Source organism: Cherax quadricarinatus, chromosome 30, assembly GCF_038502225.1.
Source record: "Cherax quadricarinatus isolate ZL_2023a chromosome 30, ASM3850222v1, whole genome shotgun sequence".
NCBI lineage: Eukaryota > Metazoa > Arthropoda > Malacostraca > Decapoda > Parastacidae > Cherax > Cherax quadricarinatus.
Window position 1 is genome coordinate 35,669,253 of NC_091321.1, and position 27,241 is coordinate 35,696,493.

A 27,241-nucleotide genomic window follows, 5' to 3' on the forward strand; every position below is an offset into this window, starting at 1 on the left:
CACTTACACATTTCATTAAATTACAACTCATCCCCCCAAACTCCTCCCTCAGGCTCCAGACTTCACAACATTATCACAAAAACTAACTCAAACACTTTACTTTGAACATCACCAAAAAACACCATCAATTGCCTTTAAATACTCCAAAAACATCATTCGAACACCCCCAAAATCACCTCTGAATACTCTCAGAACACCTTCATAAGTACTCTTGCACATCATTTGAACACCTTCAAAAACACCTTTGAACATTTCAAACAACACTGAAACACTTCCAAAACACCATTTGAGTACTCCCAAATACACCACTGAATACTACTACCATTCGCTGCCTGACCACGGTAGTGTGCGGTAGCGCTCTGCACCCCTCTGTTGTTTGTAGGCGAGCGCCCTTGTCAGTTACCTGGCTGCAGTGGTGTGAAGTGGTGCTGTCACACCTCGGCTGACAACTTAGGTGCACTGTGATCGTCAAGATGGCGGTTAGTCTGAGACGAAGGATAAATACTGTAGGCATCGAGCTACTTAAAGAAACGATAACGCCCAGTTCTGCGCAAGTCTTATTGCCAAAGATCATACGGGAGACTTATGGAGTACAAGATAGTGACTTGTATGGTGTAGCATTGAACGGAGGACAACGAATTTTCGTCAAACTGCTATCAGCAACGGTTTATGAATCGTTAGTCACCAGGTTTCAGGACGTGAGTCTTAACGTCACACCAGCTGTCACTGTAAGAATGATAGATGTTTCACGGTATTATACGTGGATCACGTTACGCAACGTTCCCTTTGAGGCGGACGAGGCGGATATAAGGAAAGTTTTTGAGAAGTATGGGACGGTGCATTATGCTCAACATGGTACGTGGGCGGCAGGAGCCTATGCTGGTTTTCCAGAGGGTTCTTTCAACCTCAAAATGACTTTGAGGCACCCAATACCATCCTATGTGTACCTACAAGATTTCAGGACGCAGGTAATGGTAATGTACCCAGGACAACGACGTACGTGCCGCCTATGTGGTGAGTATGATCACATAGCGGCGACCTGTGACAAGCGAAGACATGTGCCTGGACCTGTGGTGGACGTCGCAGCCCCTGCTTCAAAGTGGCAGGTGAGGAACAAACATCGGATGGAGGGTGTGGTGTTTTGTGGAGCGAGATAGTGGATCGGGCACACAGGACTGGTGGTGAGTTGGAGTCCCGCCCCCAACTGCCTGATCAGGTGTCGTCTCCTGTGGATAAGGAGGAGCAGCAAGTACAAGAGAAGGTTCTTGAGATTGAGGAGGAATTGGTGGAGGTGTTGAAGACGTTGTCACCACCAGAGAGGGATGTTACATCTGAGCGTGGTGTCATTGGAGAATCGTCGCTTCCCGAAAGTCTGAGACATGATAATTTGGGACGTGATGGTGGTTTGGAGTCGTCCATTGACTCATTACACCATTCTCAGGTGGAGGTGGAGGTTCATCGAGAGGTAACATCTGATCAAGATATGTGTAACATGAATGTCACGAGAAAGAGGGCGGCTACATCAGATTCTGATGACGTCCTTACGCCTGCACAAAGGCCTGGGAAACAGACTGAGGTGAAGTGTGAAGGTAGTGGTGTAGGTGGTGGTAGCCATGATACGAGGCACCGGAAGAAGGGGGGAGGGAAAGAGAGCACTCTGAAGGTGTTGAACGTAAATTCAAGCTCTGGAGTTGTAAAGAGTGATGAGAGGAAGCAGGGGTTGAAACTTTAATAGGCCTTAGGTGTATGTCTGTAAATGTTAATGGGTTATGTAGCGGTGTGAAGAGAGATTGGTTTCGTAATTTTCTGAATAAATCTAGAGTGGATGTTGTGTTCCTGCAGGAGCACAATTTCAAAGAGGGTAGGGTGTTGGAGGTGGCAGGATTTCGGGTAGTTACCCTGCCATCTCCCCGTCTAAAAGGTGGTGTGGGAATTTTAATAAGGGAGACGAGCCCGTTTGTTTTGCAGAGAAGCGAGGGAGGAGGGGGAGGGAGGGTGTTGCGTGTGGATGGGTGGTGGATGGGTAAGCGTGTGTCTTTTGTGAGTGTGTGTGCGCCGGCAGAAAATAACATAAAGGTAAAGAATGATTTTGTGTGTGAGGATCTTGTGTTTTTCTTAAGTGCACTGCCAGAGGTGGCGATAGTTGGTGGGGACTGGAATAGTGTAATCAGGGTGGCTGATGTGGACCCAAGAGGGGCTGGATATATGTCTGTGGCTCTTAGGGATTTATTAAGGGATGTTAGGTTACGTGATGCCTTTGGGGGAGCGGTGTGGGAGACTGAATATACGTTTGTTAGGAGTGGATATGCTGCGAGACTAGATAGAGTGTACCTTTCTCAGGGAGTGGATGTGAAATCTTTCAGTACTGTTGAGGCTACAATGTCAGGTCATAGGGCAGTGGTGGTGGAGGTTGGGTGGGGGACGCTCGCGGACATATATAGAAGTTATTGGAAATTAAATATAAGTGTGTTAGGTGATGAGGAGGGGTTGGAGGGGTTTTCAGTCCTATGGAGGGAGCTTAGTGTGGAAGAACAGGGAGTGGATGACATTGTGACATGGTGGGATAGTGTCGCAAAGGAAAGGATTAGAAAGTTTTATGTGAGAGAAGGAAAACGTATTAATAATTTAAAATATGGACTGGCTAACTATTTAGAGGATAGGTTAAGAGGTTGCTATGGGAGGGGGGTGGGTGGTAATAATTTTCCTATGGATGAAATAGCTGAAATAAAAGGGAGGTTGAGGGTGTTGCAAAATGAAAGGTTTCAAGCTGTAAGGATGCAGGCAGGGGTGGAGGAAGTGCTTTGGGGCGACAAGCCGTCAGCGTGTGTTTTGCGGCATCAAAAGCAAAGGCAGGCGCTGACGGCTATACCATGTTTAGAGGTAACGGAGATGGTTGGGAATAATAGAGTAGGGCAGGAGATACGAACCACGAAGGGGATGTGTGCGTATGCGGAGGCTTGGTACGAGAAGTACTGGAACAGTGGGGGGGGGGTGACGGGGCATTGGACAAGGTGTGTACGTATGTGACGTGTAATTTAGGAAATAGTGATCGAAAGGCTTTAGGTGGGACGATTACGGCAGAGGAAATAGAGAATGCGTTAAGGGGAATGAGGAAGGGGAAAGCTCCCGGTATTGATGGTCTCCCGGTAGAATTTTATTTACAACATTGGGCGTTGATAAAGGAATTTATAGTTAGGTTATTTAATAGTATGAAGGAGAAGGGTAAGTTGGGGAAGAAGCAGGAAACAGCAGTAGTAGTGTTGGTCCCGAAGGTCAAGGGGCAGCCCACCCTTCGGGAGTACCGAGCCATATCACTGATGTGTGCAGACTATAAGGTGTTTGCAAAAATTTTAGGTAATAGGTTCAAATGTGTAGTGGAGAGGGTGGTGTCAAAATCTCAGTTCGGGTTGCCGGGAAGGTCGATGATTGAAGGACATGGGATACTGAGAAGTTTTGTGGAAGATAAGGGTGGGGGTGGAGGGGCGGCTTTGTTGGCTCTAGACTGGCAGGGAGCATATGATAGAGTGGAAAGGGGAGCTTTGCAGGTTATACTTAGGAGACAGGGTTTTGGGGAGGAAATAGTCGAGTGGGTAAATACGTTGTACAAGGGGGCGAAAATGAGGATACAGATTAATGGGTGTATGGGGAGGGAAATTGCAATGGGAAGAGGCCTTAGACAGGGATGCCCCATGTCCCAAATATTGTTTGCGTGTTTCCAGGACCCCTTTTATAGAATGGTTGACCATAGCTTATGTACGCCATGTGAGGGAAGTGTTGGGGGTGGGAGGGCCTGGCCGGGGTTAATTGGATATGTTGACGACACCACTGTTCTCATTCGTGCAGGGATGTCAATGAGAGTGTTGGACGAGGTGGTGCAATTATTTGGAAGTGCCACGGGTATGCAGGTAAATAGTGCGAAGTCAAGGTGCATGGGGTTGGGTTCTTGGGTGGGGGGTGTGGGGGGGAGATGTAATGTTGTTAAAGAATGGGCGGTGTCTTTAAAGATTTGTGGTATTATTTATAGGGATGACATGGTTGCGGCGCGGGAGGAAAATTCGGATAGGTTATTGGAAAGGATCGTGGGGCGTCTAGGTGTTCTGAGACCCCAGCACCTAACTCTGATACAGCGAGTGATAGTCGTGAACATTTTATTGTATAGTAAGGTTTGGTATGTTGCAGCTGTGTTCCCAATTACAGGGACAGCGATTGCGGGGATACTAAGACGGGTGTACAAATTTTTATGGGGTTCACGTTGTGATTGGTTACGGAGGGAGGTTGTAATGTTACCTGTAAGTCAGGGTGGGTTGGGGTTGTTGGATTTGAGACGGAGGGCTAAATGTGTGTTTATTAAATGGGAAGTGTTGCGTGAGGGTGTGAACGCAGGGCGTTTGGGAAGGATACACGACAGGCTGGGTATGTGGTATCGAGGAATGGAGTTGAGGGAATGTGAAATAGTTTTGAGGGCTGTGATGTTGGTTAGGGAACTGAGAAAGGTTCGTATAAGGGTTTTGTGTAGGTTACTTGTAGGTAGGTGCGTTGTCCCAGTTGAGGGTTTGTTTCCCATGTATGCGTGGAAGAGTATTTGGTTTAGATTTAGTAAATTGAAGTTAAAACCTCGGGCGCGTGAGGTGATGTTTCGTTTTCTGCATGGGATCCTTCCGTCTGGTGAGATATTACGAAACAGAAAGGTTGTAGAGGGTGGGGGGTGTGGTATCTGTGGAGGGGATGAGACAGCGTTCCATGTAGTTTACTTTTGTGAAGGGCTAGAGGAGGTTAGGTGCTGGTTAAGTAGGTTGGTACAGAGGGTGGGGGGCCGTGGGGTGTCGGTTTTGCGTGCTCTAAGTCTAGATATGGGTGGGTTAGACGAGGGTGTCATAAGAGCTTTAGATTATATCATGGTAGATTATATATATATGTCGTGGGTGATGAGGGGGAGAGGGGATAGTGAGGAGAGAAGAAAGGTTCTTGCGGTAACGGTCTATAGTACGAGGTGTCGTAACAGAGATTTGTATGCGAGGAGGTGGGATCAGGCTTTCTCAGAGGGGTATAGAATGCTAACGTTAGGGATTCTCGTAAATCTGTGATTGGATATGAGTGAGTGAAGGGGTTTTCATAGGTTGGAGGGAGTCAGGGGGCAACAGCGGGCTCGCCTCCCTGGGGGGGGGGGGGGGGTCGTGAGAGTGTTGTGAATGTGGGTTTGGAATGGTTTCCTGGTTTTCATTGGGACTTTATGGCATCCAAGTGTGGATGTAGAGCTCAAGGTCTCGTTATGGTAGATATAACACTTTTCAGAATGTAGGTATAATATAGTAGATTTTTATGTATAATTATGATGTGTATCAGTCTTGTATAACATGATTCTTGAGAAATAAGTTATTTGCGACGTGAAGTGTGTTTTAGTTTTGTATTTATGTTACGTGCTGGGTTTTTGCACGATGAGATATACTTATGTACTGTTTTGCTTTGTGCATACAGTGCATCTGATTAATGTGATTTTGTGAAAATTTTTGTGTACGTGTGGGTGTGTGTGTGGATGTGAGTGTGGGTGTGTGGGTGTGTATGTGTATATATATAAATATATATCTCTTTCTATTGTATTGAGCCTTTGTCATGGGTCAGACGTTATGTAATACTTTATATATGCATGATTGATTCTTTTTAAAGTTTATAATTATGGTCTGTACCCTGATACCGGTTTGGTGTTCATGCAAGTTCTTGATGTTAAGTTTTAGTCTGTATGGTATACAGACATATCTAGACAGTTTAGTGACGTAGTCCATTTGTCTGAAATTTGTATATGGGTGTATTGTAACAGTATAGAGCTTGTTATTGTGTTCTAAGCTGTATTCTTTTCTGTTTATTTGTATGTTGGGATATGTTCAGCTGTATTGTTAGGGATAAGTATGTAGATTATCTAGTCAGATTATGATGTTAGGTTATGGTTTTTTGATTAATGTGAAGGATGGGATTTAACTGATATAACTTCTTTGTATATTTTATGTTCAAGTGTATTGAGCCTTTGTCAGATGTCATTTATATGTACAATTTATATATAAGCAAGGTTTTGTATATATGTCAATTCATGACCCTGTGACATGTAATTTTGTTTTTAGTTATGTTCTTGATGTAAGTTTTTGTTGTAATATCTTGCGAGCATGTAAGTACAATCCGTTTGTCAGTTAATTTGATTAGGTTCCATACTGTTTCTTTATTTTTATGTTAAACTGTATTGGTTTTAAATAAAATATAAAAAAAAAAATACTACTAAAACACCACCAAAATCACCATAAACTAAGATCAACACCCACATCCCACATCACCCACAACCCACAACACCCACAACACCCACAACCCACAACACCCACACCCCACAATTTTTTCTCGTTTTAACTAATTTCATCAGAAAAAGTCACATCAACAACCCACTTATAACATCTTTTTTTCGGTATCTCTAGTTCGACAACAACACCCACAACACCCACATCCTACAACACCCACAACCCACATCACCCACACCCCACAACACACACAACCCACATCACCCACACCTCACAACACCCACAACCCACATCACTCACACCCCACAATTTTTTTTTCTCGTTTTAACTAATTTCATCAGAAAGTCACAACAACAACAACCCACAACTTATAATCACACCTTTGAATAACCTCAAAACACCATTTGAGTACTCCCAAATACACCACTGAATACTACTAAAACACCACTGAATACACTCAAAACACCACCAAAATCACCATAAACTAAGATCAACACCCACATCCCACAACACCCCACAACCCACAACACCCACATCCCACATCACCTACAACCCACATCACCAACATCCCACAATTTTTTCTCGTTTAACTAATTTCATCAGAAAAAAGTCACAAAAACAACCCACTTATATCATCTTTTTTTTGGTATCTCTAGTTCGACTACATTACCCACAACCCTCATCAATTACCAATTTATTCACAATTTTTTCCCCTTCTTTTTACTGAATCTTAAATGTAATACACATTCCTCTTTACATTACTAAAATTTTAATAAAATCCTCTCCATACCTATGTCCTTGTATCCTCTCGTGAATACCTCTGGTGTGTTCTCCCTCTCTCGTGAATACCTCTGGTGTGTTCTCCCTCTCTCGTGAATACCTCTGGTGTGTTCTCCCTCTCTCGTGAATACCTCTGGTGTGTTCTCCCTCTCTCGTGATTCTCCTCCCACTTCGTAACGATGTTAGATGGTGAATTTAATGTATTAGAGAAAAAAAAATTAAAGAAAAATATTTTAATTGGAAAATATCTGAAAATTTACTAGTGAAGAACTCTGTTCCGCAAGATTACCTGGAGAGAGTGCCGGGGGTCAACGCCCCTGCGGCCCGGTCTGTGACCAGGCCTCATGGTGGATCAGAGTCTGATCAACCAGGCTGTTACTGCTGGCTGTACGCAATCCAACGTACAAGCCATAGCCCGGCTGGTCAGGTACCGAATTTAGGTGCTTGCTCCTATCTCGTTCCTCATCCTCATATCAAACATAGACAGAGATGTAAACCATAGCACTGTATCATCCTTTGCAGACGATCCTAGGATCTGCCTGAGTGCCATCCAATGAGGATGAAATAGAGGAAGGAAATGGAGTAAATAATAGCTAGAACTGAGTATACTACAAACTCTAATCACACAATAGAGCCGAAAAGTAATGTAAAGGACCTGTGCCTTATCACATCTGCGAAGAAAATGACAGGATGAATAATGAGAACATTCAAGACAAGAGATGCCAAGCCAATGATGATCCTTTTAAATCACTTGTTCTTTCCAGGCTGGAATACTGCTGTACATTAACATCATTCTAGGCAGGTGAAATAACAGATCTAGAGAATGTACAGAGAATCTTAACTTGACATATCAGTTCCATCAAACACCTTAACTACTGGAAACGCTTGGAAGCGCTTGATTTGTACTCTCTGGAGCGCAGGCGAGAGAGATACATAATAATCTACACCTGGACGATACTAGAGGGACTGGTCCCTAATCTGCACACAGAAATCACTCCCTCCGAAAGCAAAAGACTTGGCAGGCGATGCAACATACCCCCAGTGAAAAGTAGGGGCACCGTAAGCACACTAAGAAAAAACAATAAATGTCCGGGGACCAAGACTGTTCAACAGCCTCCCACCAGCCATAAGGAGAATTACCAATAGACCCCTGGTTGCCTTCAAGACAACCAGGGCTGTGATTAGTACGTTGGGGTATGTGTGGGCAGGAGTAACAGCCTAGCTGATCAAGCCCTGATCCACTAGGAGGCCTGGTCGTGGACCGGGCTGTGGGAGCGTTGATCTCCGGAACACCTTCCAGGCAGACTCCAGGTAGGCATTTTCGGACATATATTACGAGCAGTGTCTTCACAGTAAATTTTGGAAAATGGTTATAATTTAGCTCAGTGCACTCAGATCACACACTGAGGTCCGGAGTTCGAATCTCCAGTACGGCTGGAAAACATTAGGACGTGTTTCCATAAGATACTTGTTGTCCATGTTCACCCATCAATATAAAATACTACCTGGATGTTAGTCGACTGGTGAGGGTCGCATTTTGGGACAAAACTGACCTAATTTGCCCGAAATGTTCAGCATAACAAGGGGCTTTCTGTACAGTAGTATGTCATTGATGTCAGCTATGGTCTGTATACCTTGTACACGTACTTGTAGAAATTATTATTATTATTATTATTATTATTATTATTATTATTATTGTTATACCAAAATGTTGCTAGATTGTTAAGCTATTTTTCTGTAAGCAAAACTCGTTTTCCGATGTTTTTCGATTACTTCTCGTGCGCCGTGCCGCTGGGCCTCTTAGGAACAGCCAGGGATGTGTAGACCAAGTGTTGACAGGGAACCATGTAAGTGAACAGTATTTAAATAAGGGTTAAGAGGTTTTCTTTGCAGTAATGGATTTTGAACAGGGAGCATTTTGGCAGATGCTGCAAGTCTATGGAGTAGGTGGAATGTTTCTGAAAGCAGTTAAGAGTTTTTACAAGGATAGTGAGGCTCAGGTTAGGGTATGTAGGGAAGAGAGAGATTATTTCCCAGTAAAAATAGGCCTTAGTCACCATGGTTATTTTATATATTTATAAGTGCGGTTGTAAGAAAAGTGAATGCTCGGGTGTTAAGAAGAAGTGCTGAACTGAAAGATTAAGAATCAAACACACAGTGAGTGTTGTCACAGTTGTTTTGCTGATGACATTGTGTTTTATGGAGATTGTGAAGAAGGGTAGCAGAAGTTAATGGACGAATCTGGGAGGTATGCAAAAGGAGGACATTGAAAGTGGAATAGGAAAGAGCAAAGTGATGAGGATAACAAATATAGGAAATGAAAGATTGGATATCAGATTAGACGGAGTATATTGAAGTGAATATAGTATACACTTACTTTGGGAAAGTATTCGTCTAGTGCGACCATGGTGTAATAGCGCACTAAATGAATGATACAGGATTAATAGGAAAAGTTGGTGAATGGATCTATAACTTCCTAACACATAGAACACAAAGAATAATAGTAAACAGAGTAAAGTCAGAGGCAGCCACAGTGAAAAGTTCTTTCCAAAATACACAGTACTCACCACTATCCTGTTCCTTATCCTCATATCTGACAGAGATTCAATTCAATTCAATTCAAAGTTTATTCTCTATAAAGATTACAATGTTGAATTTACAGAATTTGGTTGTTGTGTGGTTTACATGTAGTTAAATAATGATTACAGAGTGTACCACTAGAACACCTAGCATGGCTAGGCATTTCGGGCAGACTTAGTTTAATTCTTTATTTTAAAATATTACAAATTATGAGGTAAGTTGGTATTATGGCTAAGTGACTAAATACTAGTTTGTGAGTTTAGCAATGTGAATGCTTTTGTTTTGGCACAGTACATAGTTTCAGTATTGGAGTATTATAGGATTCATTATTTTAAGATTGAGATTAATATTTCTGTTTATAGTCAAATGGGTGAGTGAGTGTAAGTGTGAACCACCAGGTGGTATTCGTGTAGTTAGTTGACAGGGTGTATCAGGGAGATAAGATGTTTTCTAATGGTAGTTTTGAAGGTGATGAATGTGTCTGCAGTTCTAGAGTTCTCAGGTAGGGTGTTCCAGATTTTAGGGCCTTGGACATACATTGAATTTTTGTAAAGGTTTAGTCGGACACGGGGAATGTCGTAGAAATGTTTGTGTCTGGTGTTATGCCTGTGGGTTCTGTCACAACTATCAAGAAAGCGTTTTAGGTCGAGGATGATATTGGAGTTTAAGGTCCTGTAGATGTAGATTGCACAGTAGTAAGTGTGGATGTACTGAACAGGGAGTAAGTTTAGATCTATGAAGAGTGGGGGGGGGTGTTGCCAGGGATGGGATTTAGTGATTATTCTTACTGCAGCTTTTTGTTGGATTATTATTGGCTTTAGGTGTGTTGCTGCAGTTGATCCCCAAGCACAAATAGCATAGGTGAGGTATGGATAAATAAGTGAGTGGTATAGTGTGAGAAGGGCATTTTGCGGCACGTAGTATCGTATCTTGGAGATGATCCCAACTGTTTTGGATATTTTTTTGGTTATGTGTTGGATATGGGTGCTGAAATTCAGGTTGTTGTCAAGGTATAGGCCTAGGAATTTGCTCTCATTATGTCTGGTAATTAGAGTGTTGTCGATCTTAATGTTAATTTGTGCATCTCCTGCTCTGCTACCAAACATAATATAGTAGGTTTTGCCAGTGTTAAGCGTAAGTTTATTGGCTGTCATCCAAGTCGATATTTTGATCAGCTCCTCGTTAACAATGGTGTTGAGGGTGGCAAGATTAGGGTGAGAGATGACATAAGTCGTGTCGTCAGCAAAGAGAATGGGTTTCAGGTGTTGGGATGCGTTTGGAAGATCATTGATGTAAATGAGGAAGAGCAGGGGACCAAGAACACTTCCCTGCCGAACTCCAGTATCAAGTGGCCGTGTTGTTGATGCTGTGTCTTTAATGGTAACATACTGATACCTATTAGTAAGGTAAGATTTGAAATAAGCAAGCGCATGGCCTCTTATACCGTAATGGTCAAGTTTGTGGAGTAGGATGTCGTGGTCTACTGTGTCATAAGCTTTTCTTAGGTCAATAAAAATTCCTAGTGGATATTCCTTATTTTCCAATGCTGTGTAAAGCAGATCAAGCATTTTTATGATTGCATCATTAGTGCTGTTATTTTTCCTAAATCCAAATTGGCAGGGGTTGAGTATGTTTTGTGCTGTTATAAATGAATATAGTCTCCTTTGCACGAGTTTCTCAAAGATTTTGGATAGCAATGGTAAGTTTGATATTGGCCTATAGTTGTTTAAGTCTGTAGGGTCACCACCTTTATGTATTGGTGTAACCCTTGCCATCTTGAGTAGTTTCGGGAAGGTGCTAGTTTCTAGTGACTTGTTAAAAAGTAATGAAATAGCATTCAAAAGGATATGGGCCGCTCGCTTGTGCAGTAATGGTGGGACATTAGACAGATTCCCTGAGTTGTTTTTAAGTGACTTTATAATCTCGGTGACTTCCGAGGGCTCAGTTGGTGCAAGATAGAAGTAATCTGGGAAATTCCCATCTAGGTAGTCCCCGGCATGGGCATTGATATATGGGATTTTATTGGCGAGATTAGATCCTATGGTTGAAAAGAAATCGGTTATCTTGTTAGCTGTGTCAGTGGGATGTAGTGGTGTTTCATTAGGTTTAGTTAGGACAATATTCTTGTTTTTTTTCAGTTTGTGGGTCCCTAGAATCTGAGAGAGTGTTTTCCAGGTCTTTTTTATATCTCTAGTGTCTATGAATCTACTGGAGTAGTATAGTTGTTTGGCTTTCTTTATTACTTTGGTGAGAACTGATGAATAGTGTTTAAGAATATCTTTGTGTATTAAGCCCTGTCTATATTGCTTTTCATATTGGTGTTTCTTGTCAATGGATTTCAGAATGGTGCTGGTTAGCCATGGGCAACCAAGCCGTTTGTTTGTGATCTGTTTCGTTTTTATAGGACAATGTTTGTTGTATAGTCTAAGTTATTTGTTAAGAAAAATGTCTGTCCAGTCATCAATACCATTGGCCTTGGAGAATTCTGTAGGCCAGTCAACAATCTCTAGGTCAGCTGTGAACTTCCTTATTGAGGCCTCGTCATGGAGTCTAAATGAGACTTTGTTGTATTCAAGTGGTGGTTTATTAATGTTTGTCAGGAGGAAGGTAGGGTAGTGGTCTGTAGTGCTATCTGTGATTATCCCTGATTTAAGGGGGGCTAGTATATTGGTCCATATGTGGTCTATTATGGTTGCACTTGTCTCATTGAGCCTGGTTGGTTTAGTTATTGTTGGTATGAGAAGTGTGTTGTTCATATTGTTGATGAAATCAGTTACAGGCTGATCATCTAGTAAGCCAAGGTTGATGTTGAAGTCTCCAGCTAAGAGAAGGTGGTGCTTATTCATTTGTCTGTTTGTTATTAGTGACTTTAATTTCTCACTGAAATTTCGGATGTTTGTGTGAGGTATCCGGTAAATGGCACCGATTGTTATAGGTGTCTTAAGGTTTTTTACAGTAAAATTAGCAAAAATGTATTCCCCATATTCATCACTAAAGCAAGTGGTGCTAATACAAGATAATTGGTTAGAGTAATAGATTGCAATACCACCCCCAAGTTGGTTTGGTCTGCAGTTGTGAATTGCTGTGTATCCTGGTAGAGGGTAGATATCTATTGTGTCCTGCTTAAGCCAGGTCTCAGTAAGAATAATGCAGGAGAAGGGTGTCTTTAGTGATTCAAGGAGTGCCAGGAGGTCATCATAGTGTTTGCTAAGGACCTGATGTTGTAGTTAAGTACTGATAGACTTTTAGCATTGTTTAGGATAGTGCTGGCTTGTGATGCTGTGTAATAAAGGCAGTTACTTTCCAATAGGTTTTGATTGGGTGTCAGATTATGGAGGTTTAGATCAGGGTCAACATGATCAATCATCTTCTAGGTTTAAATTATGGTTATTTATATCCTGAGTTATGTGTTGAGTTCTAGTACTGATATCTGTAGTGGTGGGAAGCTTGGATAAGTATATAGCTAGAGTATTTTGGTCATATAGAGTATAGTCACTACTACACATAATGAAGTTGATGTTGTCTATGTGTTGTGCTGGAATGAACTAAAGTACAACTAGGTATAAACTAGTAATATAAAAATACAAATTTAAAATAGAACAAGACTCTCACTTGTAATTGCACTAAGGTCTAATATAATGACTTTTGTGGAGTCTATGTTTTGAGCTAGAATGAGCTATAGTACAACTAGATTTAATCTAATAATATAAAAATACAAATTAAAAATAGCACCAGTCTCTCACTAGTAATTGCACTATGGTCTAATATAATGAATTTGGTATTGACTATAGTACAACTGAGTTTAATCTAATAATATAAAAAAGGCACAAGACTCTCAATTGTAATTGCACTAATGTCTTATATAAGTTGTTTACAAGAATTAGAGTATAACTAGATTTAAATTGACAAGGTAAAATATACAATTTAAGGTAGCAAAAGAATAATAATAAAAAAAAATGATAAAAATAAAAATGGCAATGACTTGGTTATAATATGCTAGTAAGATGGTAGACAGGATAGTATAAAAGTTGTAGTTGAAAATACTAGTTTAAAAAAATATAGAATAAAATGGTCAATAAAAGAAGTTTAAAATAAGTTTGATCAATATAGTTTAAAGCAAAATTGGGCAATAATAGAGATTTTAGAATAAAATTGGGCAATTGAGTATTTCTTAAAGTGAGGTAGAATTATTGAGGACAAGTTATGGCTAGTTTATAATAAAATAAGATAGAACAGTGATGCGGTAAGTTGTAAAAAAAGGAGATAGATTCTGTAGATATTAAACAAATTAAGACTATGAGGTAGAATGGTCGTTGAGTACAACAATGGCAATCAAAAGTAGTTGGGGTATTAGAATTTTAGGGGGGCACAAATTTATGACAATATAACACTAACGGTGGGCTGTGGGTATTATCTGCACTTTACTCTGATTCTGTTAGTCCAGCCTCACTTAGGAATGTTTTAAGGTCATGTTCTGTAGAGATGAAGTATCTCTTCCCAGTGGGCTGTTTCCTAACTGCTATTTTTCCATCCCTCACAAAGCACTGTTGGATTTTTTGGGCATAGCGTAATTTTCTTAGCCGATAAAGAAGGTTTTGTCTTGTTTTGGTAAGGCACTCATTGACGTAAACATCAGTTTTCATAGAAATAGATGTTTTTAGTAGGTTGTTTCTTTGTAGGCTAGTTTGGAATTTTAACAGCACTGTTTTTTTACCTGCTTGGTAGCCCATCAGTTTGCAATCCTTTAGGTCATCACTACGTATGTTAAGGCGAAGGTGGTCCTTGATGTAAGCCACAGCACCTTATCTACCTTTGCGGGTGACACCCGAATTTGCATAACAGTGTCATCCATCGATGACACTGAAAGACTCCAAGTGGACATCATCCAAATTTTTATATGGGCGGAAAACAATATGAAGCTGAGTGAAGAGAAATTTCAATTACTCCGAAATGGAAAACGTGTGGAAATTAAAAGTGTATCGGAATATAAAACAAATTCCAGTCACACAATAGAGTAAAAAACTAATATGAATGACCTGGGAGTGATAATGTCAGAGGATCTCACTTTCAAAGGTCACATTTGCTAGAAAAATGATACAATGGATAATAAGAACCTTCAAAACTAGGGATGAGAAGCCCATGATGATTCCCTTCAAATCACTTGTTCTCTCTAGGCTGAAATATTGCTGCACACTGGAGAATGTCCAGAGAACTTTCTCGGCACCTAAAGTACTGGGAACAGTTGAAGTCCCTTGATTTGTACTCTCTGGAACGCAGGCAAGAAAGGTACATGATAAATACTTGGAAAATTCTAGAGGGAACAATTCCAAATTTACACAAGAAAATCACTCCCTACAAGAGCAAAAGACTGGGCAGGAGATGCAACATCCATCCATTGAAAGTAGGGGCGCCACGAGAACTCTAAGAGACAACACAATACGTGTCGGGGGCCCAAGAGTGTTTAACTGCCTCCCAGCATACCAATAGACCCCTGGCTGTCTTCAAGAAGGCACTGGACAGGCGCCTCAAGTACCTGACCAGCTGGGCTGTGGTTCGTTTGTCGGTTTACGTGCGACCAACAGTAACAGCCTGGTTGATCAGCCTATAATCCAGCACGAGGCCTGGTCAGACTGGGTATATTCCTGGTCACAGACCAGGTATACTCCAGGTATTTCAGATTTGTGGAGGTGGATTCTCAGTAGATGGACGAGGGCAAACAGGTGAATGGTGTAATTAGGAGTATGTGAAAGCAAACTGGGAGATGTGAGAAAGTAAGTTGGTGCCAACGTTCTTATTCAGATGCGAACCATGGGTGGTGAATGGTGCAACAGAGAGAATGATGGAGGCAGTGCAGATGTCTTGGTGTGAATATTATGCAGAGAATCTATAGTTTGAAGATTAGATGGAGATGCAGGGTTATGTAAAGTATTATCCAGAGAGCTGAAGATGGGTTGTTTAGTTGGTTCGGACATTTTGAGAGGATAAAGCGGAATAGAACGACTTGGAGGGCGAATGAGGTTGTAGTGGAATGAAGCCGGGGTAGAGGGCATAAAGGAGGTTTTTTGATTGAGGGGCTTAGACTTCCAGTGTGCATGAACATGTTAGATTAGAGCCAGTGGTGATAAAGAGTTTTTGTGACTTGACAAGGCTTTATGAAAGGTATGGGGTTTGTTGGCCAAATGTTTGGAGTGAAGCTTATAGGTGAACAGTATTTACATAAGGGTAAAGAGGTTTCTAAGGGTAACCGAGGCCGGTGACACCTACACTACTCTGAGACCTCTCTCCCTGCTCTGGTTGCTCCCTTGCAACATTGCATCAGGAGCTGTATGACGCACTGAGAAGTGTGAAAGTCCCGTGGCTTGTCCTGCATAGTTAAGACCGCCCGTTTGCAATTGTTTGCAAATATATATATATATATATATATATATATATATATATATATATATATATATATATATATATATATATATATATACATATATATATATATATATATATATATACATATATATATATATATATATATATATATATATATATATATATATAAATATATATATATATATATATATATATATATATATATATATATATATATATATATATATATATATATATATATATATTCATTCATTCATTCATTCGAGATTCGCCGGTACTTCCGGCCCGGGTCTTCTTCATATGGCGACCAGGCTGTGGCCCCGGGTTGGGGGTGTCGTTCATATTCTTTCTTCTGTCTTCTTTCTTGGGCCCTCCAGCTGGAGGGTAACATCTTCTCTCTTGCGGCGACTCCCCGGAGGGGAGTGTCATCTCACTTCTCATCTTCATCAGCAGGCGTCACTTGGGCTTCATCAGCAGGCGTCTCTAGGGCCCAGGGTCTTCGGGCACTTGTTGCCCCATCAAATTGCTGGTTGTGTGGCATGGGCTCTAGGTAAATTCAGACTTTTACCTAGTAAACAGGTACAGGCTCCATTGGATATATATATATATATATATATATATATATATATATATATATATATATATATATATATATATATATATATATATATATATATATATATATATATATAAATGTAACCTAAGTGTGTGTGTGTAGAGTACAACCAGTGTGACCACAACCATAAACTTCCAAGCTCTTTTGTGATTTCTCATATTATCAAGGAACACAGACATTACCTGATGTCAGCAGCAACATATTATCAAGGAACACAGACATTACCTGATGTCAGCAGCAACATATCAAGGAACACAGACATTACCTGATGTCAGCAGCAACATATTATCAAGGAACACAGACATTACCTGATGTCAGCAGCAACATATCAAGGAACACAGACATTACCTGATGTCAGCAGCAACATATTATCAAGGAACACAGACATTACCTGATGTCAGCAGCAACATATTATCAAGGAACACAGACATTACCTGATGTCAGCAGCATCATAGAAAATGGCTGAAGATAACGACAATTTTAAAATGCTGTTGATTTATTTTTTTTGTCACTGGCCTGTGGTAATGTAGATAATGAATGTAGTCGACAGACAGCTTCTCCATGTGCATCAATATAACGCCACTTGAATTAGGTGAGTACCCTTATAAGTCATACTGGAGTTCAGGCTTCACAGACGCTTTAAAAAAAAACAGTGAAATTAGACACATGTGCAACAGTTGGGTATCTTTTATGAGGAAACGGTTCGCCATACAGCGGCTTCATCAGTCCATATAAAGGAGAATGTTGAAGAACAAGAGTTTGAGATTCTGTGAACCATTCATCTACATTCCTGTCTGACACAACAACATCTTGGGATCTTAATACAGGGAATTCTTCACTTGCCTAACCCTTGGACACGACCTACTTCCACATTGGGCAAATGTGACACCACCTACGACTGCTGCACCTCACCTACCTACAGTATATAAGCCACTTCTTCGCACATATGCTGTATTCTTTTCAAGACTGATGGACTGATTACATCGACTACCTCAAACTCCTCCTGTTCTTCACCATTCTCCTTTGTATGGACTGATGAAGCCACTGTGTGGCTAAACGTTTCCTCATTACAGATACCCAAGTGTTGCACATGTGTCTAATTTATCAACTTGTCGGTTCTCTGACCCATTCATCTACAAAAAAAAAAAAAAAAAAAGAAAAAAAAAAGGTTTCGAGACGAGATGAAAAGTAGCAAAGATTTTCCTCATTATGTTAGTCATTCGTTTGTTTGGTAATGTAAGTTATACAGGAACGTGAATATTTTCATCAGTTGTGTTATATTACAGGAACACGACAAAAGTGAAATTTTGTTACATAGTTTTATATTAGTAACCTTGACTGCAGCCTAATAATAGGCACACATGTCATAGCGTCAACACTGCCACCCAAGGAAGACACCATGCCAAGCCCTTCTAGGGCAGGGTAGGTGCCCGAGCCAGAGCTTGCTACCACCTGCAGCTCATAAGACTACCATTCCCGTAAGTCCCCCTGAGGCGGGAAAGCTGGCAGACCAGAGGCCTAGCTTCTCCCTATGAGCCCCGTGAGGGCGGGGAATGTGGCTAGGCCTGGGGACAGTTGGTCCCAACGATGAGGAGGTACTTGTGCCTCCTTTCACGGCAGACATTAGTCTGAGATACTCCAACGAAAGGGAGCCAAGGCCGGGCAACCACTTGGTAATGGCCCGTCCCGGGAGAGTACCGGCGAATCAAAAAGAAGAAGAAGAAGAAGAAGAAGAAGAAGAAGAAGAAGAAGAAGAAGAAGAAGAAGAAGAAGAAGAAGAAGAAGAAGAAGAAGAAGAAGAAGACTGCCACCTACCCCTGACAACACACTCATGCGACCTTGACTGCAGCCTAATAATAGGCACACATGTCATAGCGTCAACTCTGCCACTCACCTCTAACAACACACTCCTGCGACTGGTTTTATATTGTATATTACCTCTCACTGTTCTTTTATTTCACTTGGATTTTGTCTTATATTACATCCACTATATTCTCTCTCTGGTTTGTTCACCCTGGATAACATATCCAGGAGTGAGCAATAACATCGAACACTGACTCACGCTTGGATAACATATCCAGGAGTGAGTAATAACATCGAACAATGACTCACCCCTGGATAACACATCCAGGAGTGAGTAATAACATCGAACACTGACTCACCCCTGGATAACATATCCAGGAGTGAGCAATAACATCGAACACTGACTCACGCCTGGATAACATATCCAGGAGTGAGTAATAACATGGAACACTGACTCACCCCTGGATAACACATCCAGGAGTGAGTAATAACATCGAACACTGACTCACCCCTGGATAACATATCAAGGAGTAATAACATCGAACACTGACCTGGTGGTTAACGCTCTCGCTTCACACGGCGAGGGCCTGGGTTCGATTCCCAGCCAGAGTAGAAACATTGGACGTGTTTCTTTCAACCTGTTGTCTATGTTCCCCATCAGTAAAATGGGTACCTGGGTGTTAGTCGACTGGTGTGGGTCGCATCCTGGGACACTGACCTAAGGAGGCCTGGTCACAGACCGGGCCGCGGGGGCGTTGACCCCTGGAACTCTCTCCAGGTAAACTCCAGGTAAACCCCTAGATAACACATCCAGGAGTGAGTAATAACACCTAACACTGACTCTCACACTGATCAAGGAGTCATACCCACTGTATAGTAACTCTCCTTAACTATATATTGACTCAAACACTGTGTATTAACTCTCCTTCACTACATAATGACTCACAATGTGTAATAATTCTCCCTCACTAAATATTGACTCACACACTATGTTAACTCTCCTTCACTATATATTGATTCACACACTGTGCGTTAACTCTCCTTCATTACATAATGACTCACACCCTGTGTGTTAACTCTCCTTCATTACATAATGACTCACCCTGTGTGTTAACTCTCCTTCACTATATATTGACTCACACACTGTGTGTTAACTCTCCTTCACTATATATTGACTCACACACTGTGTGTTAACTCTCCTTCACTATATATTGACTCACACACTGTGTTAACTCTCCTTCATTACATAATGACTCACACTGTGTAATAATTCTCCCTCACTATATATTGACTCACAATATAGTGTACATGAAGTCTGACTCACTGTGGTTGTCAACGGTGTGGTGACAGCGAGAAGCTGTGGGAAACAAGACTTGTGTACACTTCTGTACAGTTATTAAAGAACAAGGTGTATTAAGTTTACTTTGTATTAAGACTGATGAAACCTCTCCTGCCGGGCGAAACGTTTACTTTCCCACACTTAGCATCTTTATTTTCACTCTCACTCAACTGTACACTGTCACATTCACTCTACATGGACTGTCAGTCTGTACATTAACTCTCGCCACACTCCACTGCACACTGTCACATTCACTGTACATGAACTGTCAGCCTGTAGATTAACTCTCGTCATAATCCACTGTACACTGTCACAGTCACTGTACATGGACTGTCAGCCTGTACATAACACTCGCCATACTCCACTGTACACTGTCACATTCACTGTACATGAACTGTCAGCCTGTACTTAAATCTCGCTATACTCTACTGTACACTGTCACATTCACTGTACATGGGCTGTCAGCCTGTACATAACTCTCACCATACTCCACTGTACACTGTCACATTCACTGTACATGGACTGTCATCCTGTACATTAACACTCGCCATACTCCACTGTACACTGTCACATTCACTGTACATGGACTGTCAGCCTTTACATAACTCTCGCCATACTCCACTGTATGCTGCCACATTCACTGTACATGGACTGTCATCCTGTACATTAACACTCGCCATACTCCACTGTACACTGTAAAGTTCACTGTACATGGACTGTCATCCTGTACATTAACAATCGCCATACTCCACTGTTCACGGTCACATTCATTATACAAGGACTGTCATCGTGTACATTAACACTCGCAATACAGTAGTGAAGATTTCTTCTGTATGGCTCGGAAGTAACACCTATGTGTTACTTCCAGTCGCTCCTTCACCCCTACATAGGTGTGAAATTTTGCATCTTTGATAATGACCCTGACCTCACCCTCGACCACGTCACCCTCGACCACCTCACCCTCGACCACCACACCCTCGACCACCTCACCCTCGACCACCTCACCCTCGACCACCTCACCCTCGACCACCTCACCCTCGACCACCTCACCCTCGACCACCCCCCCCACGACCACCGCCCCCCCCCCCCGCCCGGGCCCCCCACCCGCGCCCACCCGTGCCCGCATCCAGCAACGCCCCGCGACGCCCCTGCAGCGCATTCTGCAGCGTCGTTCGGATCGCCACCGCTCCCTGATTTTTTTTTTCCAATTTTTTTTCGATTTTTGTTGAATTTCATTTTTTGTGCTCCCCATATCCTCGGATCAAGATTTACCCTCCATCTCCCTCCCCACATCTCCCACAATCCACTTCCATCTCCCATACCCTCTATGCCCAAATATTCCTGCTCCATCTCTGAGTCAAGGCCTCCTTCTCCCTCACACAACCCTCTAAACACAATATTCCTGCTCCACTTCCTTGGATCAAGTCCTCCCTCTCAATCTCCCCCCATAAAATTTCCATCTCCTTGGAACAACTTTGTTCTCGATATCAATAATACAAAGATTTTCCCTCCACTTCCTTGGATCAAATTTTTTGGTCCTCCCTATGCAGGTAACTTCTTCACATGCATGACGTCACCCTACCTGTGTTTACTCAGCGGTCAGTGACGTCACGTGATAACCTCACTCAAGACACAACAGGATTGATCAAGCTAGGTCACTCTGCGTCCCCTTATTAACTTAAAATCAACTAAGTTACTTTTCTTCTTGTTAACTTAAATGAAGTAAACATAGGATAACACTGTTATTTTCCATTTTAAACTATTACATTTTCTTCATTAAATGAATTCTCACTAATACACATTTTCGTTAATACCAGCAACAATCCACATTTTTTTACATAATACAACAAAAGATTCACTTTTCTCTCTCCTCAAGTCTAGACATACACCGACTGCCAACGTCTGCCCAGCGAATCTCATCTGATTTACCTTCAGATTAAAATCTCCGGTCAGTCCCCACGAAGTAACCTTCTCTCTCTACCTCAACACCAACACTCACTTCTACCATAGCGAGAATTTAAGGCTAGATATGCCTACTAAATTAATTCTTTTAAAATATATTCACACAATACCTTTAACACTCGCCATACTCCACTGTACACTGTCACATTCACTGTGCATGGACTGTCATCCTGTACATTAACGCTAGCCGTACTTCACTATACACTGTCACATTCACTGTACATGGGCTGTCAACCTGTACTTTAACTCTCGTCATACTCCACTGTACACTGTCACATTCACTGCACATGGACTGTCATCCTGTGCATTAACGCTAGCCGTACTTCACTATACACTGTCACATACACTGTACATGGACTGTCATCCTGTATATTAACACTCGCAATACTCCACTGTACACTGTCACATTCACTGTACATGGACTGTCATCCTGTATATTAACACTCGCAATACTCCACTGTACACTGTCACATACACTGTACATGGACTGTCATCCTGTATATTAACACTCCCAATACTCCACTGTACACTGTCACATTCACTGTACATGGACTGTCATCCTGTACATTTACACTCGCCATACTCCACTGTACACTGCCACATTTACTATACATGGACTGTCATCCTGTATATTAACACTCGCCATGCTCCACTGTACACTCTCACGTTCACTTTACATGGACTGTCATCCTGTACATTAACACTGGGCTGTGGGGCAATTTTCGTAACTCGTTTATTTACCGTCCGATTTTCTCCAGTTTTGGTGCACAAGACAAAGTGTTCTCACTCACTCTTGAAAATATTTATCAAAAATATACCTCAAACAACAACTGAGAAAAGACTGATTTACTGAAAATGACCTCTGGGGTGATGTAATTTTTTTATGGGGCTACGTAAGGTTGTTTGGACACTTGGTGCCGAGAGAACAATGTTAATCCATATACTGACCGTAATATTTCCTCTAAAATACCTTACCGTTATTTCACAAAAAAAATAAAGTTTGTTAGTTTCTGGAATACTGCAAAAAAATCTGCCCTTTACTCCCACATAACTCCCAAAGTATTTGGAATATTTCCAACAATTCTTTTGTCCAAATAAGAGAAATCATTATTCTACAATGTCTGTGAATATTATTCCATTTAATTAAGTAATAAAGGAAGAATTTGGTACCTAAGGTGGATAAGTTACTTCCGAGATATCGGCCGGGAACGCCGGCCGGCCCCCGTCTCAAAAAAAAACAAAAAAAAAAAAATCGCGAAAATCGCGTTTGTTTGGGTGTATTTCTTAGTAAACTGATGTTCTAGTGCAGTTATCCTCTTCAAAACACCGTTTTCTCTTACTCAGAGACGAAAGCATGGGATATGGAGAGGAGTAACTCAATATTTATCGAAATATTTCCAAAAATCTTTCGTCATATTATGGCCTATTTTATTCAGTCTAGAGTATATAACATGTTTGTATGTTATTTACAGTGTTTATTATATAATATTAGATCAATTCTGATAGACAAATAAGCCGTAGAGTTGATATATAAGCGTAATAATGGGCGATTCCTGCTGGTACCTCAGGAGCGGGAACACTGCTGAGCGTTCCCTTCTGGTTCCCGGGAATCACTAAGTCTACCGATAAGTCCCACCTACTGTTTTATGATGCCAAATAGTCAGTTATTATATTAGAAAGAATAATGCAAGTAAAGGCGATAAAAAACAAGGAAACAACTCCAAAAAATAAACGGGCCGTGAGCAGACTCGGTACCAACATCGCCGTCACCATATCTGATATAAATGACTATAATTTCTTGTAGAAACGTCGTAGAACATTCATTCTGGTACCATTGAGTTGCCAAAGATTTGAGCTATTTTTCATGATATATAACTCAATTTCCATATTTTTCCGATTTTTGGGTGAGCGCGCGCGGAAAATTGCCGTACAGCCCCCTTAATACTCGCCATACTCCACTGTTCACTGTCACATTCACTGTACATGGACTGTCATCCTGTACATTAACACTCGCCATACTCCACTGTACACTGTCACATTCACTGTACATGGACTGTCATCCTGTACATTAACACTCGCCATACTCCACTGTACACTGTCACATTCTCTGTACATGAACTGTCAGCCTGAACATAACTCTCGCCATACCCCACTGTACACTCACATTTAATGTACATGGACTGTCAGCCTGTATATTAACTCTCGCCATACTCCACTTTACACTCTCACATTCACTGTACATGAACTGTCAGCCTGTACATAACTCTCGTCCTACCCCACTGTACACACACATTCACTGTACATGGACTGTCAGCCTGTATATTAACTCTCGCCATACTCCACTGTACACTGCTACATTCACTGTACATGGACTGTCATCCTGTACATTAACACTCGCCATACTCCACTGTACATAACATTTGCCATACTCCACTGTACACTGTCACATTCACTGTACATTAACACTGACCATACTCCACTCTACACTGTCACATTCACTGTACATTAACACTCACCATACTCCACTCTACACTGTCACATTCACTGTACATTAGCTCTCACCATACTCCACTGTACACTGTCACATTCACTTTACATAACATTCACCATACTCTACTATGAATCTAAAACAACACAATAACATATAAATAACTTTACCTTACGCTTAAAGAATGATTTGTTGAACGTTATATTAACACAGCTGAATGTGCGTCCTCTGTCCTCCAGTTCTCTCGCTCTACTGACGCAGCTAAAACACACACACACACACACACAAACACACTTACACATGCAGACGCACACGCAGACACACACGCAGACACACACACACACACACACATACACACACATATACACACAGAGGTTAAGGGAAATCAACCTGACGACACTGGAGGACAGGAGAGATAGGGGGGACATGATAACGACATACAAAATACTGAAAGGAATTGACAAGGTGGACAAAGACAGGATGTTCCAGAGATTGGACACAGTAACAAGGGGACACAGTTGGAAGCTGAAGACACAGATGAATCACAGGGATGTTAGGAAGTATTTCTTCAGCCACAGAGTAGTCAGTAAGTGGAATAGTTTGGGAAGCGATGTAGTGGAGGCAGGATCCATACATAGCTTTAAGCAGAGGTATGATAAAGCTCACGACTCAGGGAGAGTGACCTAGTAGCGATCAGTGAAGAGGCGGGGCCAGGAGCTCGGACTCGACCCCCGCAACCTCAACTAGGTGAGTACAACTAGGTGAGTACACACACACACACACACACACACACACACACACACACACACACACACACACACACACACACACACGGGGCCAGGAGCTCGGACTCGACCCCCGCAACCTCAACTAGGTGAGTACACACACACACGACACCCCAAGGCAACTGAACAATCCAAACCAACCATCACACTCCGATCACTCTGTTCCCCCCCCCCCACCACAGTTACAGTATTAGAACAGAAGTTGAAGGTTTGGTACACAAATGCAGATGAATTAACGATAAAACATGAGGAATAGCAAGAAAGAATCAATGAGATGTCCCCAGACATCATAGCAGTTACAGAAACAAAACTCACGGGGGACAATAACAGATGCAATCTTCCCACCAGGATACCAGATCATGAGGAAAGATAGAAGGGGCAGAGGGGGAGGTGGGGTTGCTCTGCTAGTAAAAAAAAAATGGAAATTCGAGAAAATGGAAGGCATAGATGAGATGGGAGAAAGAGACTACATAGTAGGTACACTTCAGTCTGGGGAACACAAGGTGATATATAATCCACCACAGAACTGCAGGAGGCCAAGAGAGGAATATGAAGAGAGCAACAGAGCAATGGTGGACACACTTGCTGAGGTGGCAAGAAGAGTTCACTCCAGCAGAGCAAAGTTGCTGGTTATGGGGGATTTCAACCACAGTGAGATTGACTGGAAAAACCTGGAGCCACATGGGGGTCCCAAAACATGGAGAGCCAAGATGATGGACGTGGTGCTGGAAAACCTCATGCAACAACATGTTAAGGACACTACCAGAGTCAGAGGGGAGGATGAACCAGCAAGATTGGACCTTGTGTTCACCCTAGGCAGTTCAGACATTGAAGACATCACGTATGAGAGTCCCCTAGGAGCTAGCGACCACGTGGTTCTGTGCTTTGAATATATAGTAGAGCTGCAAGTGGAGAGAGTAACAGGAGATGAATGGGAAAAGCCTGACTATAAAAGAGGGGACTACATAGGGTTGAGGAACTTCATGCAGGAGGTCCCGTGGGACAGAGAACTGGCAGGAAAGCCAGTGAATGAAATGATGGAATATGTAACAACAAAATGCAAGGAGGCAGTGGAAAGGTTTATTCCCAAGGGCAACAGAGACAACAGGAAGACCAGAACGAGCCCCTGGTTTACCCGACGGTGTAAGGAGCCAAAAATAAAGTGCAATAGAGAATGGAAAAAGTACAGAAGGCAGAGAACACACGAAAATAGGGAGATGAGTCGTAGAGCCAGGAACGAGTATGCACAGGTAAAGAGGGAGGCCCAGCAACGGTATGAAAATAACATAGCACCGAAAATCAAGACTGACCCGATACTGTTGTATAGCCACATCAGGAGGAAGACAACAGTCAAAGACCAGGTGATCAGATTAAGGACAGAAGGGGAAGAACTCACAAGAAATGACCAGGAGGCATGTGAAGAGCTAAACAGGAGATTTAAGGGAGTTTTTACAGTAGAGACAGGAAGGGCTGTGGGAAGTCAGCACAGAAGGGAACATCAAGAGGGAATATACCACCAAGTGTTGGATGACATACGAACAACCGAGGAGGAGGAGGTGAAGAAGCTGCTAAGTGACCTTGATACCTCAAAGGCGATGGGACCGGACAACATCTCCCCATGGGTCCTTAGAAAAGGAGCAGAGAAGCTGTGCGTTCCTCTAACCACAATCTTCAACACATCCCTTGAAACTGGGCAACTACCTGAGAAATGAAAGACAGCAAATGTAGTCCCCATTTTTAAGAAAGGAAACAGAAACGAGGCGCTAAACTACAGACTTGTGTCTCTGACATGTATTGTGTGCAAAGTCATGGAGAAGATTATCAGGAGGAGAGTGGTCGAACACGTGGAATGGAACAAGATTATAAATGAAAACCAGCATGGGTTCATGGAAGGCAAATCTTGTATCACAAACCTCCTGGAGTTTTATGACAACAGAGAGAGGGGTGGGTTGATTGCATTTTCCTAGACTGCAGGAAGGCCTTTGAGACAGTTCCCCACAAGAGATTAGTGCAGAAGCTGGAGGATCAGGCGCATGTAACAGGGAGGACACTGCAATGGATCAGGGAATACCTGACAGGGAGGCAGCAACGAGTCATGGTACGTGAAGAGGTATCACAGTGGGCGCCTGTGACGAGCGGGGTCTCAGAGGGGTCAGTTCTAGGGCCAGTGCTATTTTTCATATATGCGAACGACATGATGGAAGGAATAGACTCTGAAGTGTCCCTATT

The 27,241-nt window shown here is 42.1% G+C and overlaps 1 protein-coding gene across 3 annotated transcripts in view; it reads right to left on the reverse strand.

Moving 5' to 3' along the window:
* LOC138853438 (cytochrome P450 9e2-like) overlaps positions 1-24,514 on the reverse strand; it is a 101,449-nt gene extending 76,935 nt beyond the window's left edge. For 2 of the 3 annotated variants that reach the window (XM_070090103.1, XM_070090101.1), the window contains exon 1: positions 24,398-24,514. The gene's annotated coding sequence lies outside the window, so the exon portion shown is untranslated. The remainder of the gene's footprint in view (positions 1-24,397) is intronic. The other variant, XM_070090102.1, reaches the window with a different exon arrangement.
* Between the last annotated feature and the right edge of the window lie 2,727 nt (positions 24,515-27,241).